At 41.7% G+C, this 12,427-nt stretch overlaps 1 protein-coding gene across 2 annotated transcripts in view; it reads right to left on the reverse strand.

Moving 5' to 3' along the window:
* Nucleotides 1-8,603, reverse strand: part of LOC137890964 (glutamate receptor ionotropic, NMDA 2D) — a 46,980-nt gene extending 38,377 nt beyond the window's left edge. The window contains exon 1 of one of the 2 annotated variants that reach the window (XM_068735347.1): nt 8,520-8,603. The gene's annotated coding sequence lies outside the window, so the exon portion shown is untranslated. The remainder of the gene's footprint in view (nt 1-8,519) is intronic. The other variant, XM_068735348.1, reaches the window with a different exon arrangement.
* Between the last annotated feature and the right edge of the window lie 3,824 nt (nt 8,604-12,427).

Genomic DNA, 12,427 nt, shown 5'->3' on the forward strand with positions numbered 1-12,427 from the left:
TCCCTCTATGGATTGATGGAAATGAGATGAAGCTGACCCTGGATGCTGTGTAGCACTAACAATTCTCTGACCTAATTTTTGCACAAAAAAAGAATGTCTTAGTCCTTCCCACTGTGGTTTTTGAAAGACCAGACACAAATTCACATCCATGACGGATGATTATTACTGAAATATTTGACAATACCACATATCATGTCTTTAACGCATAGCATTCAGCTCAGGGTGAATAATTACCTAAGAGGAGAATCGGTTTAATTTTGCTTTAATATAAACCCGGCACATGTCTAGTAATTGCAGTTATGCTTGAAAATGAACTCATATAACCTGAAACAGAAATCAGCTGATAAAAATAAAGGCCTGTCAGTTGCTTCACTTTGCCTTGTAATACAGCCATGGCATCTTGAAATATTCACTTTGTTTATCAGTGTGTGTGTGTGTGTGTGTGTATGTGTGTGTGTGTTTGTCTGAGTGTGTGTTATCTTTCAACTTCCTGTCATCCATTTAATCCTCAGAACATTGCAAGCTAACACACACACAATACATACACTATAGTTATAGTTATACAGCTTGCATAAACAACATAAATTTGTGTATGAATGATGCACAGGAATATTTCAATACTATTTTATCTTATTTCTTCCCCCCACACACACACGCACACCTTCACATATACACATCCATTCAGAAAACATCAGTTACAAATGGTTTACTACCCTTATGAGTACTCGGACTTAAATATCAGTAAGGTCATATGCTTTCGTGTGGAAAGGCCAGTGTCTGGGGATCTGGAATCAGAAATTCACATAACAGCGTGCAGTGCATTATTTCAATAAGCCTAACTGGCCTATACTAATTTGACTTGACTGTATACAAATGGTTTTATAAGGAGAACAAACAGTTTGTATGCCCAGTGCCAATGCTTGTATAATATAAGTGCATACTTTAAGGTCGACCAAGGAGCAAGAATATTTCATTGCCCCACCTCTACACCTGACATCTAATACAGATGGGAGCAGAGGACTGCAGCGCGGCTCCCTGGCCTGCCCCCTCTGCTCCCAGGTTGACTATAACTACATAATTATCGGATTTAATGTACGTATAAATTGTTTTCTGTAGTTGCTTTTCTTCCTGGATCCTCCGTCAAGATGTCCTTACAGCGCATGACCTGGGGGATTATCATATTATGTTTGTTTTAAAAGGAATAATCTCTCACTGCTCAACCTGTTACAGGCATCCAGAAACTCTGAGGGCTTTGTGTTCAGAGGAAACTAGCTTCAATATCACAGAGCTATCAATGCAGTGCAATCATCTAAGAATAAACATGCATTCAAGCTGTGCATTTACATAATGTACATTCATGAATGAAATGCTTGGCTGATTGTTGTTGTTTTTCTTCTTTTTTTAAACAAGCATTGAGATTGAAATCAAGAACAAATTGGATGTAAGATTGCAGCAGATGGGATGAGACAGTAAAAATAACTCCGGGAATATTCTGAATTTAGTGGAATCATGTTATGGCACGGAACAAATACACAGTTTTTTAACAATAACGTTAAATGGATTATTTTTTCATTACATCTCAAGCTGGTAGTCGCAATGCCACAGTGTTGCTCTGCTCTGTTTCCACCAGCGCTCCCATTAATTCCCTCATTGATTGGCCAGACACTGGGATCACCTAGCCAGATCTAAATCAGTCACTAATTATAAAAGCAAGATGAATAGCAACCGACACTGCAGCCCTTCAGGACCTGTAAGGTGAAACATTCTGTAACAACTACAAACTAGGAAGCTGCTCGTGACTCCAAGCAGAAGAAAAAAAACCCCATCTAGCTCTGCATAGTAATGATTCACAATCTTATTCTGTGGATAAACAGATTAAACATGGTGTGGGAAACCTTTACTGATAACTATCATGCCTTTGTACAAGGTCACTCACAGGCAGGTGCACTCACACAAGCAGACATGCATGTGTAGACGCTACACGTGTGGAGGAATGCAGACGTCACATTCACACAGACACATCTAAACATTTAACAAATTTTAGAATAAGAGAAACGGTGGTCTCTTTCAGTAGCGGGTGCCACGTGTTGCTGAAGTCAAGCCGGATTCTGACTGCTTAAAATCTAACGCTGCAATGTCACAATGTTGTGTACAGGTTTCAGCTGCGTTCACAGCACATCTGGCTCTGCCCCCGCTCATAGCCAAAGGTGTTAGAAACACTTCTGTCAGCCTATCCTATAAACGCTGGTGGATCAGTCTGGCTTAGGAAATGCACTCCCATGCAGGCAGAAGCCCAACAGGGGAGAGGAATTTGAGGATTGAGACCAGTGACGGGTTGTTGTTTTTTTTGAGCAGCCTCAGATGATTGTCAAGAGTAAAAGGTGGTGAGAGGTTAGTGACAGCAATGTCAGAAAACAGACAAATCTAGAAGCCCATTAATCCTTTGTCCTTTGTTGCACAGCAACAAATATGAAATATCTGTCTCCAGAATATAATCTTGATCACATCTGGTTTACTCATTAATGAACCGCTAAATACACGTAGCACAATAAATATAGCACATTTAGGCTTGATTTTATTTATCTGGTGTGACTAATCATCTAGGAATAATGCGTGAACGCTCCCAAGTCGCAATAGCGAGAGGTTTTCCCGTTCTTACCGCTTTCTATTATTATCCATCCCTATCAACTACTATCAAGTGTCTGAAATCAGACAAAAAGTCAAACAACACACATGAACGTGATTCGTGATAAATACAGACTCAAAGAATAGTGCTTCTTCACAAAGCAACACTACCTCTGGGCAATTAATCAGCAGTCTTAATATTTGGGTATAGATGACACAGAGCATCCAGTGCCAACAATTGATCTCTTTGTTATTTCCCATCACTGCTCTGTGCAAAATGTGTGAATGAGTGTCTCTTCTTTCCCAAAGCTGCAGCCCTTAATAGAGAATATGCTACAGTTCACAGTGAAGATATCACGTAACAATCAAAATTGATGAGCCTGATCAGCATCAGACCAAGGTTGGGGGTCATTTATTGGCTCATTCAAAAAAATTAGATTGAAATTGCTCTTACATAATTGAAAAGAGAGTATTCACTCCTAATCACCTTTCAGGAGACAGACTAAAAAGGCTTTGATGTGTAAAGAAATGTCCAATTTGAATAATGAAACCTGAATTGAGAACAAATTAATCCAGACCCTGTGTCAGACTACCTGCATCCTAAGCATATTGTACACTTCGTTCTTTTCCATGTCAGAAACCAGGAGAGGATCTGCAAGACGGTTTTGAATCACAAGGCCAATTTTCGAAGCTATTTACATGTAGAGATGAAGCACATTAAAACAAGCGCAGGAACATCAAACTATCTTCATCAGAGGCTTTCTTCCATCTTCCACCCCTCTTCCTTCCTTGTCTTCCCCTCCTTGCTGTACTGAAGATAACACGCTGTGCAAATTCTATACAGGTGCAAACGCACATATTTGCATTTGTAACAGTTGTATAGTCGGCACCTGTTTAAGAAGGAATTCCAAGTTTAAACTTGAAAGAAAATAGAGCCAAGCTATTCTTACTGTATATGAAGTGATAAGGCAATAAAACGGGTTCAACTTTGCACGTGGTACCTGCACCTAGTAAATCTGGCACAGTCACTCCAGTGCAAAGCCTGCTATAAATGCCAGTGCCTGGGTTCTTTGAGAAGAGTATGACAAAGATTTTTAACAAAGCTGGTCCTCATGCACCGCAGGGAAGTCTCACAGATCAGGAGGCATGACACAGCAGCCCAGGGTGACATGTGACATGGGCCGCAGACACAGGCTAACATAGTTTTTATAAATGCCCCCATTTCCTCTTTTTAATAACCACTTATGCTGTCATTTCCTGCCCCATCCATCATCATGAAGGACCGCACCACACTGCTGCAAAGCGCTGCATGTCGCAAAACATTGCTGCACATCTCTCCATCTGCTGTCATTATTTCTCTTTATCCTCCTTTCCTCTGTTCTGTGTGTATGTGCCGTGCTCTCAATGTGAGTGTGTAGAGATATATATATATATATATATATATATATATATATACACAGTGCAGTGTCTGTAGGTGTGTGGATCCCATGGGCAAGGTCCCAAGGTCCTCTCTCATCCAAAATTGTGAGTGGTGCGAGTGTATTTGTGTGCAATATGATATTCAATGAGTGTGTATTTTTGGATGCTCTAGTTGCTTGTGTGTGTGTGTGTGTGTGTGTGTGTGTGTGTGTGTGTGTGTGTGTCTGACTGCATTCCCATGGGTATCTGCCTGAATGTACTTTTTGAGAGTGTGTGTGTGACTGTGTATTGCATGCAGCCATGTGAAGCTGTGTGCCTGAATGCAGCCTCCAGACTTGTATTCCCAAAACAAGCTGCAGGGCTTTGGCTCAGGTTTGTGTGTGTGTGTGTGTGTGTGTTTGTGTTTGTGTACCTGTTTGATACCGACAGCGTGCAAGAAGTGCACGCTAAATTCTCCCTCACTGTTGTGTGTGTGTATGTGCGTTCGAACCTGTCTGTGTGACTGCTGTGTCTCTCTGCCAGCCTATTCAGATGTCTGTTTGTTTCCAACTCCACCTGTTTGGTAAATGACTTCCTGTCATTCCATCTACAGTATGTGTTTGACTGTCTTTGCTAGTCCTGGTCCGGACTAAGCCGGACCAGGACCACCTTACTGAAAAGAAACCCTCAGATGTGGAGTTCAGATGATATTAAAGTTACTTCTAAGTTTCTACGGCATAACAATTTTGCTTTCATATCAATTATCGCAATACTGTACCATTCTTCATTCTAAAAAAAACTGCATTTTAATCACACCTACTAAACCATTGTTTACTTCTGTAATTCAGTATATGAGCTATCTATCTAGCTCTTTTCTCCGTCTGAGGGACCCATGACTCTCTGAAAACTTGTGGTGAACCAAGCTTCACAAAGGATGCCCAGTTTCCCAACACGGTACTAGATCACTTTTGTTTTTCCCTGTGACATGTCATAATGAAATACATCATAATGTTACTATTACATCTAATTAGCGGTGGTTACTTTGAGATGTCACTGATCGCTTGGCAGCTATGACAGAAGCTATCAGCAGAGATTTGCTGTACCTCCTTCAATAATGTTACTATGAAAGTTGTTTGCTCATGTTGACGAGGAGATATTGTTCAAATCATAATGTATTAAAGCTATTCAATATAACTAACGCTGAATTCAACATTAATACTCTTTGCGTTTTGCATGATTTCAACGTGACATTTAAATCTATGCAGCACAGTAAATAAAGGAGTTCATGAGTCTTCTCTACTAACTCTATATATATATATATATATATATATATATATATATATATATATATATATATATATATATATATATATAGTGCTGAAACTGACACCTTTTTTTATTTTTTCAATTAATCTGCAGGTATTTTATCGTTTAGTCATTGAAATGAAACACATGCCGTCACATTTTCCAGAGTCCAAGGTAACGTCTCAAAGATAATCAGTTTACAATGAAAACGGAGAATCTGGATCCAGAGAATCTTTGGCATTTTTCAGTTTTTGATTGAACACTGTTTGAAACGATTTATTGAATATCAAAATAGTAGCTTATTATTTTTTTCTGTCGTTCAAGCAATCAATCATTCAACAAATTGAACCCATATGTCTTCAAAAGGTCGACATGAGCAATCAAGCATTACAGGCTTTGTCACTCAAGCGACCTTTAGCCTTCAGATTTTTTACACTTTTAGAGAAGTGAATTGTTATTTCTTTAGTCTTTAAAACAGGCAGAATATACAGTCAACTGTTTAACATTCATCTCAAACTGTATATTCAGTTATTGTGTGAAATAGCATTGTATTAATTGATAAAGTATTTAGTTTTAATATCATGTAGTGTTTAACAGCCTGAATCACTCAAAGACAAAGTCAGTTCCTGCATTAAATAAGACTATAGTGAGCAATTTAGACAAGTACTTAATTCTAGAGAAGAGTCAATCTGATAAATTGGGACCCCTGCTGATTTCAATGGAGGGCATTCTTTCCTGAAATTATATGTATTTATTTATTTGACGAACACTTGTCAGAGATGTTATTGGGAGAAAATATGGATTTGTAGTTCATGACATATTTTTGTATTGCTGTGAATAAATCCTTCAGGAATTTTATAAAACATAATATTACATTCAAATAATTGATCAAAACATCCCACTTCACATGACACCCCACTGCCACCACATGTATGAAATGTGTGTCTCGCCAAAGTGAATATGCAACATGTTCAGCAACACAACGCGGGGTAGAGTCCAGAGAGGAACACCGGGAGAGGGGAGTACTGTAATCGCTCCAAAACACCAGCCTCTGATCTCGTTAAACACTAATTGATGTTCTATGTTAACGAGCTTTACCTTAATTAGTGGTATTAAAAAGAACACTGGGTGCAACGCATGGAGAGGGTGGGAGAGCGGTTTGGTCGGGCGGCAGGATTGAGGAAACTATCCACTAATGTTGCATCAAACAAATGATGAAAGGGGAGGCGGGAGAAAGAGAGGGGAAAAGGGAAAAGGAAACTGTGCAGAGGAAGTCACAGGTTGCAAAGGGGTGAGAGAAGAGACGGAAAGGATTGAGGCATGAAGAAACAGGGGGATTGGTAGAAGAAAAGAGAGTGAGGCGAGGGGGGGATTGAGCTAAGCTTGAAGGTTTCTGTGCAAAAGTCAATGAATCAATGAGGTGAAATTGATGAAGAGCAGGGGGTTGGAGAAAACAAGAACACAAATGTTGACTCTACCCCTCTCATCTCTATTCAAATCCAACTGGCCCTCTCTTACTCTCCCCTTCGTTCTGCTGCTTTTTCCAATCTCTCACCCGGTTCTCCCCTCATGCCTTCTCTCCACCTCCTCTTCCTCCTCACACCTTCTCTCATCTCTCCCTTCCTCCACACCTTCTCTCTCTCTCTCTCTCTCTCTCTCTCTCTCTCTCTCTCTTCACCTCTCCTCTCCCCTCCCCTCCTGTCTACCCCCTACTCACAGCTGGTACAGTACGGATCTCTCTGGGCAACTGTACGACAGATCGGCAGAGAAGGAGGCTCTGCCGACACTGAAGGCAACACTTTACGGGCAGCAGCGCATGCAGCACACTGCTGCAGTACGCCTGTGTGTACATTTCGCAGGGCTTGCGAGGGAAAATGACAAACTGAACGGAGCACGTCACCTGTGGGTGAACGAGCTGATTGAAATGGATATCAGCGGGAGAATTCCACCGAGAGAGGAGAGAGACACCAAAACAGCCCACAGAAATGCAAAAACAAACAACACATTAATTCCAATTTCCATCTGGATTAATGCATTCAGTGGCCTCACAAAGAAGGCGAATACATTTGATCTTGCACTCACAATCACTGCAGCAAATCTGTAAGAGAAGCAACACTGTGCCTCTCCATTTTCACAGTTCAATGGGAAGATCTTGGTCCAAGGCCATTATTTTATGGTGTTGGTCTGTGTTTCCACCTGTTATTCACGTGTCCTCTATATTTAAGTACTTCATGGCCAAAAAAGAAAAGTTATTTGGGCAGCCACAGGGGGTTGCAAATTTAGAAATCTACCTACAGAGTGAAATCTCTCACACACTCTTTCACCCAGCTGGGGGGGGGGGGCTGTTCCAGATGTCTGAGAGTGTTTGAGACAAGTCAGCTCATTGGGGAAGATTCCTCGGTGGCAACAGAGGGATAACAGTGTGCTGCCATACGCCCAAATATTCAGCGTATCGGGATATAAATAGATCAAGAGGAAAAACTGATCGGCAATCTTGCGGGCTTAGCGGTGGATATAGGACGAGCAAGCAGACGCGCGCGCGCACGCGCACGCACACACACACACACACACACACACACACACAAACAGCACTCGCGCACTAACATTGACCACGCAGCCTGAGAAAATGAGCATCAACAGATATGATCACCTCAATTAATACATCCGCAGCAGAGTGAGGGGGGAAACTGCAGCCAGCGCCGGTGTTTAAAGACTTAAGCGAAACCCAAACTCTGTCTTTATTAATAATGCATGGAAAATTCCTGGCAGACAAAATCATAGCCTAAAGGTTGAGTCTATATGATGAATTGAACTACCGGTAATCTGCGAGCGTGTGTATCGTCGGAACACGTATGCCGGCTGCTGTGAGGAACATATGCGTTAAGGGGCTGAGAGGCTTGTGAGTTTTTTAGGCGCAGCAATGACAGAGGGGTCAAAGCTCCGGTGCGCCGGCCGTTTCCACCTCTCCATCCCCGAGCATCCATCTCTCCATCACAAGCGGCCGCACAGATGCCGACACCCGAGCCCCCTATTCCTGTCTCAATGACGCGTATAGCACCCTCTCACTGCCCGCGCCGCAATTAATCTAAGCAGCACAGAGTCTGTGTACGTGTGTGCGCGGCGTGAAGCGGAGGAAAGAAAAAAATAAATGCCTCCGCACTGCAAATAGCATTGAAAATAAATGTACTTACTGTTTTTCACCAGCCTTTCCCCCCTCTTTTTCTGCGTCCCTCCATCCTTTTTCACATCCTTCCTTTTTGAGGTATCCGTTTTGCGGGTGTCCCCCCCCCACCACCACCGCCACCACACACGCACACACACAGACACTCACGCTGGGAAAATATATATATCTAAATATATATATAGATATATATATATATATATATATCTATATATATATATATATATAGATATATATATATATATGTTCTACATGTATTCAATTTCTCCGGTCGCTCTCTTTACCTCTCTCCCTCCCTCTCTCCTCTCCTCTCTCTCTCTCACACACTCTCTCTCTCTCTCTCTCTCTCTCTCTCTCTCTTTCTCTCTCTCCCTCTTTCCCTGTTCTTTTGTTAAAATTCAGTATATGCGCCCCGTCACCTAGCAACCGTCAACCTCTCTCTCCCTCCCTCCCTCTCTCTCTCTCTCGTTTCCTCCCCCCTCCCTCCATCACTGGCGACACGTGTTGAATGCTAAACTTAGCGGTCCGGAATAAAATTAATAAAGGGATGGACGCTCTATATCTCCCCCTCTCTGCCGGTCCCCCTCTCGCTCTCTTTCACTCTCGCGCGTATCATACTGCAATATAAATATTTACTAGAACCACTCAGCCCTCTCATTGCCCCCCCCCGCACCCCACCTCCCTCCCTTGCGTCCCTCCGCATTTCCCTCCCTCCCCTCCTCCCCTCCATCCATCCATCCATCTCTGGCTCCCTCCCTGCATCCCTCCCTCGCCGTCCTGCCTTTTTCTCCTGCCTCCTATCACCTCTTTCTGCTTCTCCAAGCAAAACGGAGGCACCACACCAGCGTCTGTGGATCCACATGTGAGTGTCACCCTGCCTGGTGCGTCTTTGCATGGAGAGCGTGCATGCCAGTGCGTGTGAGTGCGCGCGCGTGATTGAGAAACTACATAGCATGTCAGTGAGCATGTGTGAGCAGCTTGCAGAGAGTGGGGGGAACATGCCATATTACAACACTGCAGCTCAGTTAGTGAACTCCTCCTGTTTTGGCTTCAGAGCTGAAATAAGATATTTATAATTAAGTAACTTTTTTATTTGTTCAAGAGAAATGCTTAAGTAGGCTGTGCTAGATTACATTTGGTTTATAATTCTCTTTTATCCGAAGGTGAATCTCTGGGAGATGCAGACGGTTCACTCAATTTGGGATGTGTTGTTATCCTCCACTCAGTCATCCTTCCTTTCCTCTGTGAGAAATCTGGAATCATCACTAATCAATTGAGCAATAGTTCACCTCAGATCACCAGCAGACTGTTCATGAGGCAACTCAGTAAATGTTCTGGTTTTTGGGGTTCAACCTTTTCGTCAGACCTTTGGTTGTCTTTCGTGATCACATGCAGAGAAACACACAGTAAAATATACGGTATGAACACAAACGTGTTGGGATAGGCCAAGGGCTTAAATTTAACAACTGCTTTAGGACAAGCAGGGCAAAGGTCTCACTGTATTGATAGAAATGTAACTTTTGCCCCTGGATGTTTGGTAAATGATGGACGCACTCCTCAGCTCAATCTAATTGAACAATCATCAATATGGGACCGACTCCAAGCAATACACAAGCTGCAGTTACAATCATTATTAGGCTTTGCCTCTAGATAGGTAACTGTAGTCAATGTGTGTGTGTGTGTGTGTGTGTGTGTGTGTGTGTGTGTGTGTGTGTGTGTGTGTGTACATTTTTAAATACATTTTGTTTGTACATTTTAGATTTCTACATCCTTTACCCAATTTAATTCATCCAAAACGTAAAAAACAAAACATATTTCCAGCCGTTGCAGATAGTTTGGGTTTTATTTGCACTAGTTTTGAGATATCATCTTCCTCCACTCCACAAGAGAGCTGAATGGAATTTTGTTTGTGGTTCTGACAGAATTGAAAAAAATAAGACTTAAAGTTTCCAACAACATCTCCTTCCAAAATCAGTGTCCTCATTACTCTGGATAATCCACAGAACAAGCTGTCAAAAGTTTCTATATTTCCTTGGTAGAGAGTCGTTCCAAGAAAAACTCTTGACAGAGAGGCAGTAATCTCAGAGATGGATACTTCAAAAACCTATAGGCAAAAAAACTATCTGTATGGCTTAATATTAGTAGAGCTGAACTAGAAAACATGTTTTTTAAGGAGGACATTTTAGTGAACAGGCCCTTTAATCTACTATTAAATGGGCATTCTACAGGTGGAATTGAGAAAAGTTACACACACAAACACCCAGTTGTAACATGTTTCCAATGTATCCTCATACAATGGTTGGTATCTTATGAAAAAGTTACTAAAAGATTTCCTACGAAATGCCAGCTACACATGTCAATTTTTGCTCGTTACATAAAGTTTTTCCAAAATAAACTTCCGTCTTGGGAAAAGATTGTGGTTTGGGTTAAAATAACTACGGAAGTGGTGTTACTCAAGTACAGCAAGTTACGTGAAAATGTATCAATGCTGACCTCTCAACTCCCGTCCGCCTTGTGTGGGTTTTTGCAGTCTTTATACTTCCTGGTTCATGATTAAGTGGATTATAGACAAATTAATTTCTTGGGATATCTACGAATTACAGCAAATTCATTTTCATAGGTGTATATGAACACTGTATGAGAACAGCCTGAGGTTTATTAACCATCAACAATGGTGGAAATAGTGAATTATGTCCATCAAAATTCCCAAAAGCCCAAAAAGACGTCTCACTAGTTTTGTCCAACCAACAGTTCAAAACCCAAAGATATTCAGTTTACAGTACAATGATGTAAGACAGAGAAAATATTTGAAAATGAGAGAATGTTTTGAATCTGTGCTTGAAAACGATTAATCAATTATTAAAACAGCTGCACAGATGCACATACACAAAAAGCTGCTCTGTTTACACCCTGGATGTTTTGTGATGGCATGATGCTGCACGAACAAACAACCAACAATTAAGAACATAAACTGCTGCTGCTCGTACACTGATCTATGGTCAGCTTTAGGACTCCGTCCATATGGCAATAAAGGTTGGGATGTAGGGTGATTAGGCTGATCTGCACACCCCCAGCCCAGCGATTAGGCTCCAGATGGTATAGAAAGACTGGTGGCCGCTGTTTCTGGGCCATACGATTTGTGATAAGGGATCCATATCTGGTTCAGTGGTGCGTTCACTGTCGCTGCTGTGGTATTAATAGGCCAGATACACATCAGCTATTCATATTTTCAGCTACGGGTAAAAGGTGAACCAGCCGCTGTACTCTTCATATTCGCCTTGTTATCTGTATTTGCCACATGCATTCATCTTCATTTGCATTCATCAATCAATTCATCATCACAGCTCACCCGCGTGCTCCTCTCTCTCTCTCTCCTCTCCCTCTTCCTTCCTGTCTCTATGGCGGTCTCTCCGTTTTTGCCTGGGGCCTATGGAGATATTGGAGTGGTAACATTAGGGTTTATGAGGCATGTGATGGTATGCGTCATCAATGTATTTACTCCACAGTGTGTGTCGGTATTCTCCTGTAGCACACAAAAACCTACAATGTCTGAGTACATTTACATGATAGTTACAGTGCAGAGGAGTGTTTTCCTGTTGTGGTTAATAAAAGTTGGACGTATTATTGAGGCGCATTGCTTTGCTGATGTCTGTTTGTTTTCCCAGTTCCACCTACTGTCTGTGAGAGCAGGTGTGTGTCTGTGTGTGGGAGATCGAGTGAGACAGACAGTTTGATTTTTGTTGTTTGGTCTAATCTGATGTGACTGGGAGCCCTTATCTGTATTTACGCATCTGTTTAGCTCTGAGCTAACAATCAAATAATAAGGTTTCCTCTCCCTCTCTAACACACACACATACACATATACTGTGTACACAGATGCACAGAAACATTTAATGTTGTTGAAATAGTTGTTTTATC

The sequence above is a fragment of the Cebidichthys violaceus genome, unplaced genomic scaffold (genome assembly GCF_023349555.1).
Source record: "Cebidichthys violaceus isolate CVI_PGR_0920_01 unplaced genomic scaffold, fCebVio1.0.p SCAF_7, whole genome shotgun sequence".
In the NCBI taxonomy this organism is placed as follows: Eukaryota; Metazoa; Chordata; class Actinopteri; order Perciformes; family Stichaeidae; genus Cebidichthys; species Cebidichthys violaceus.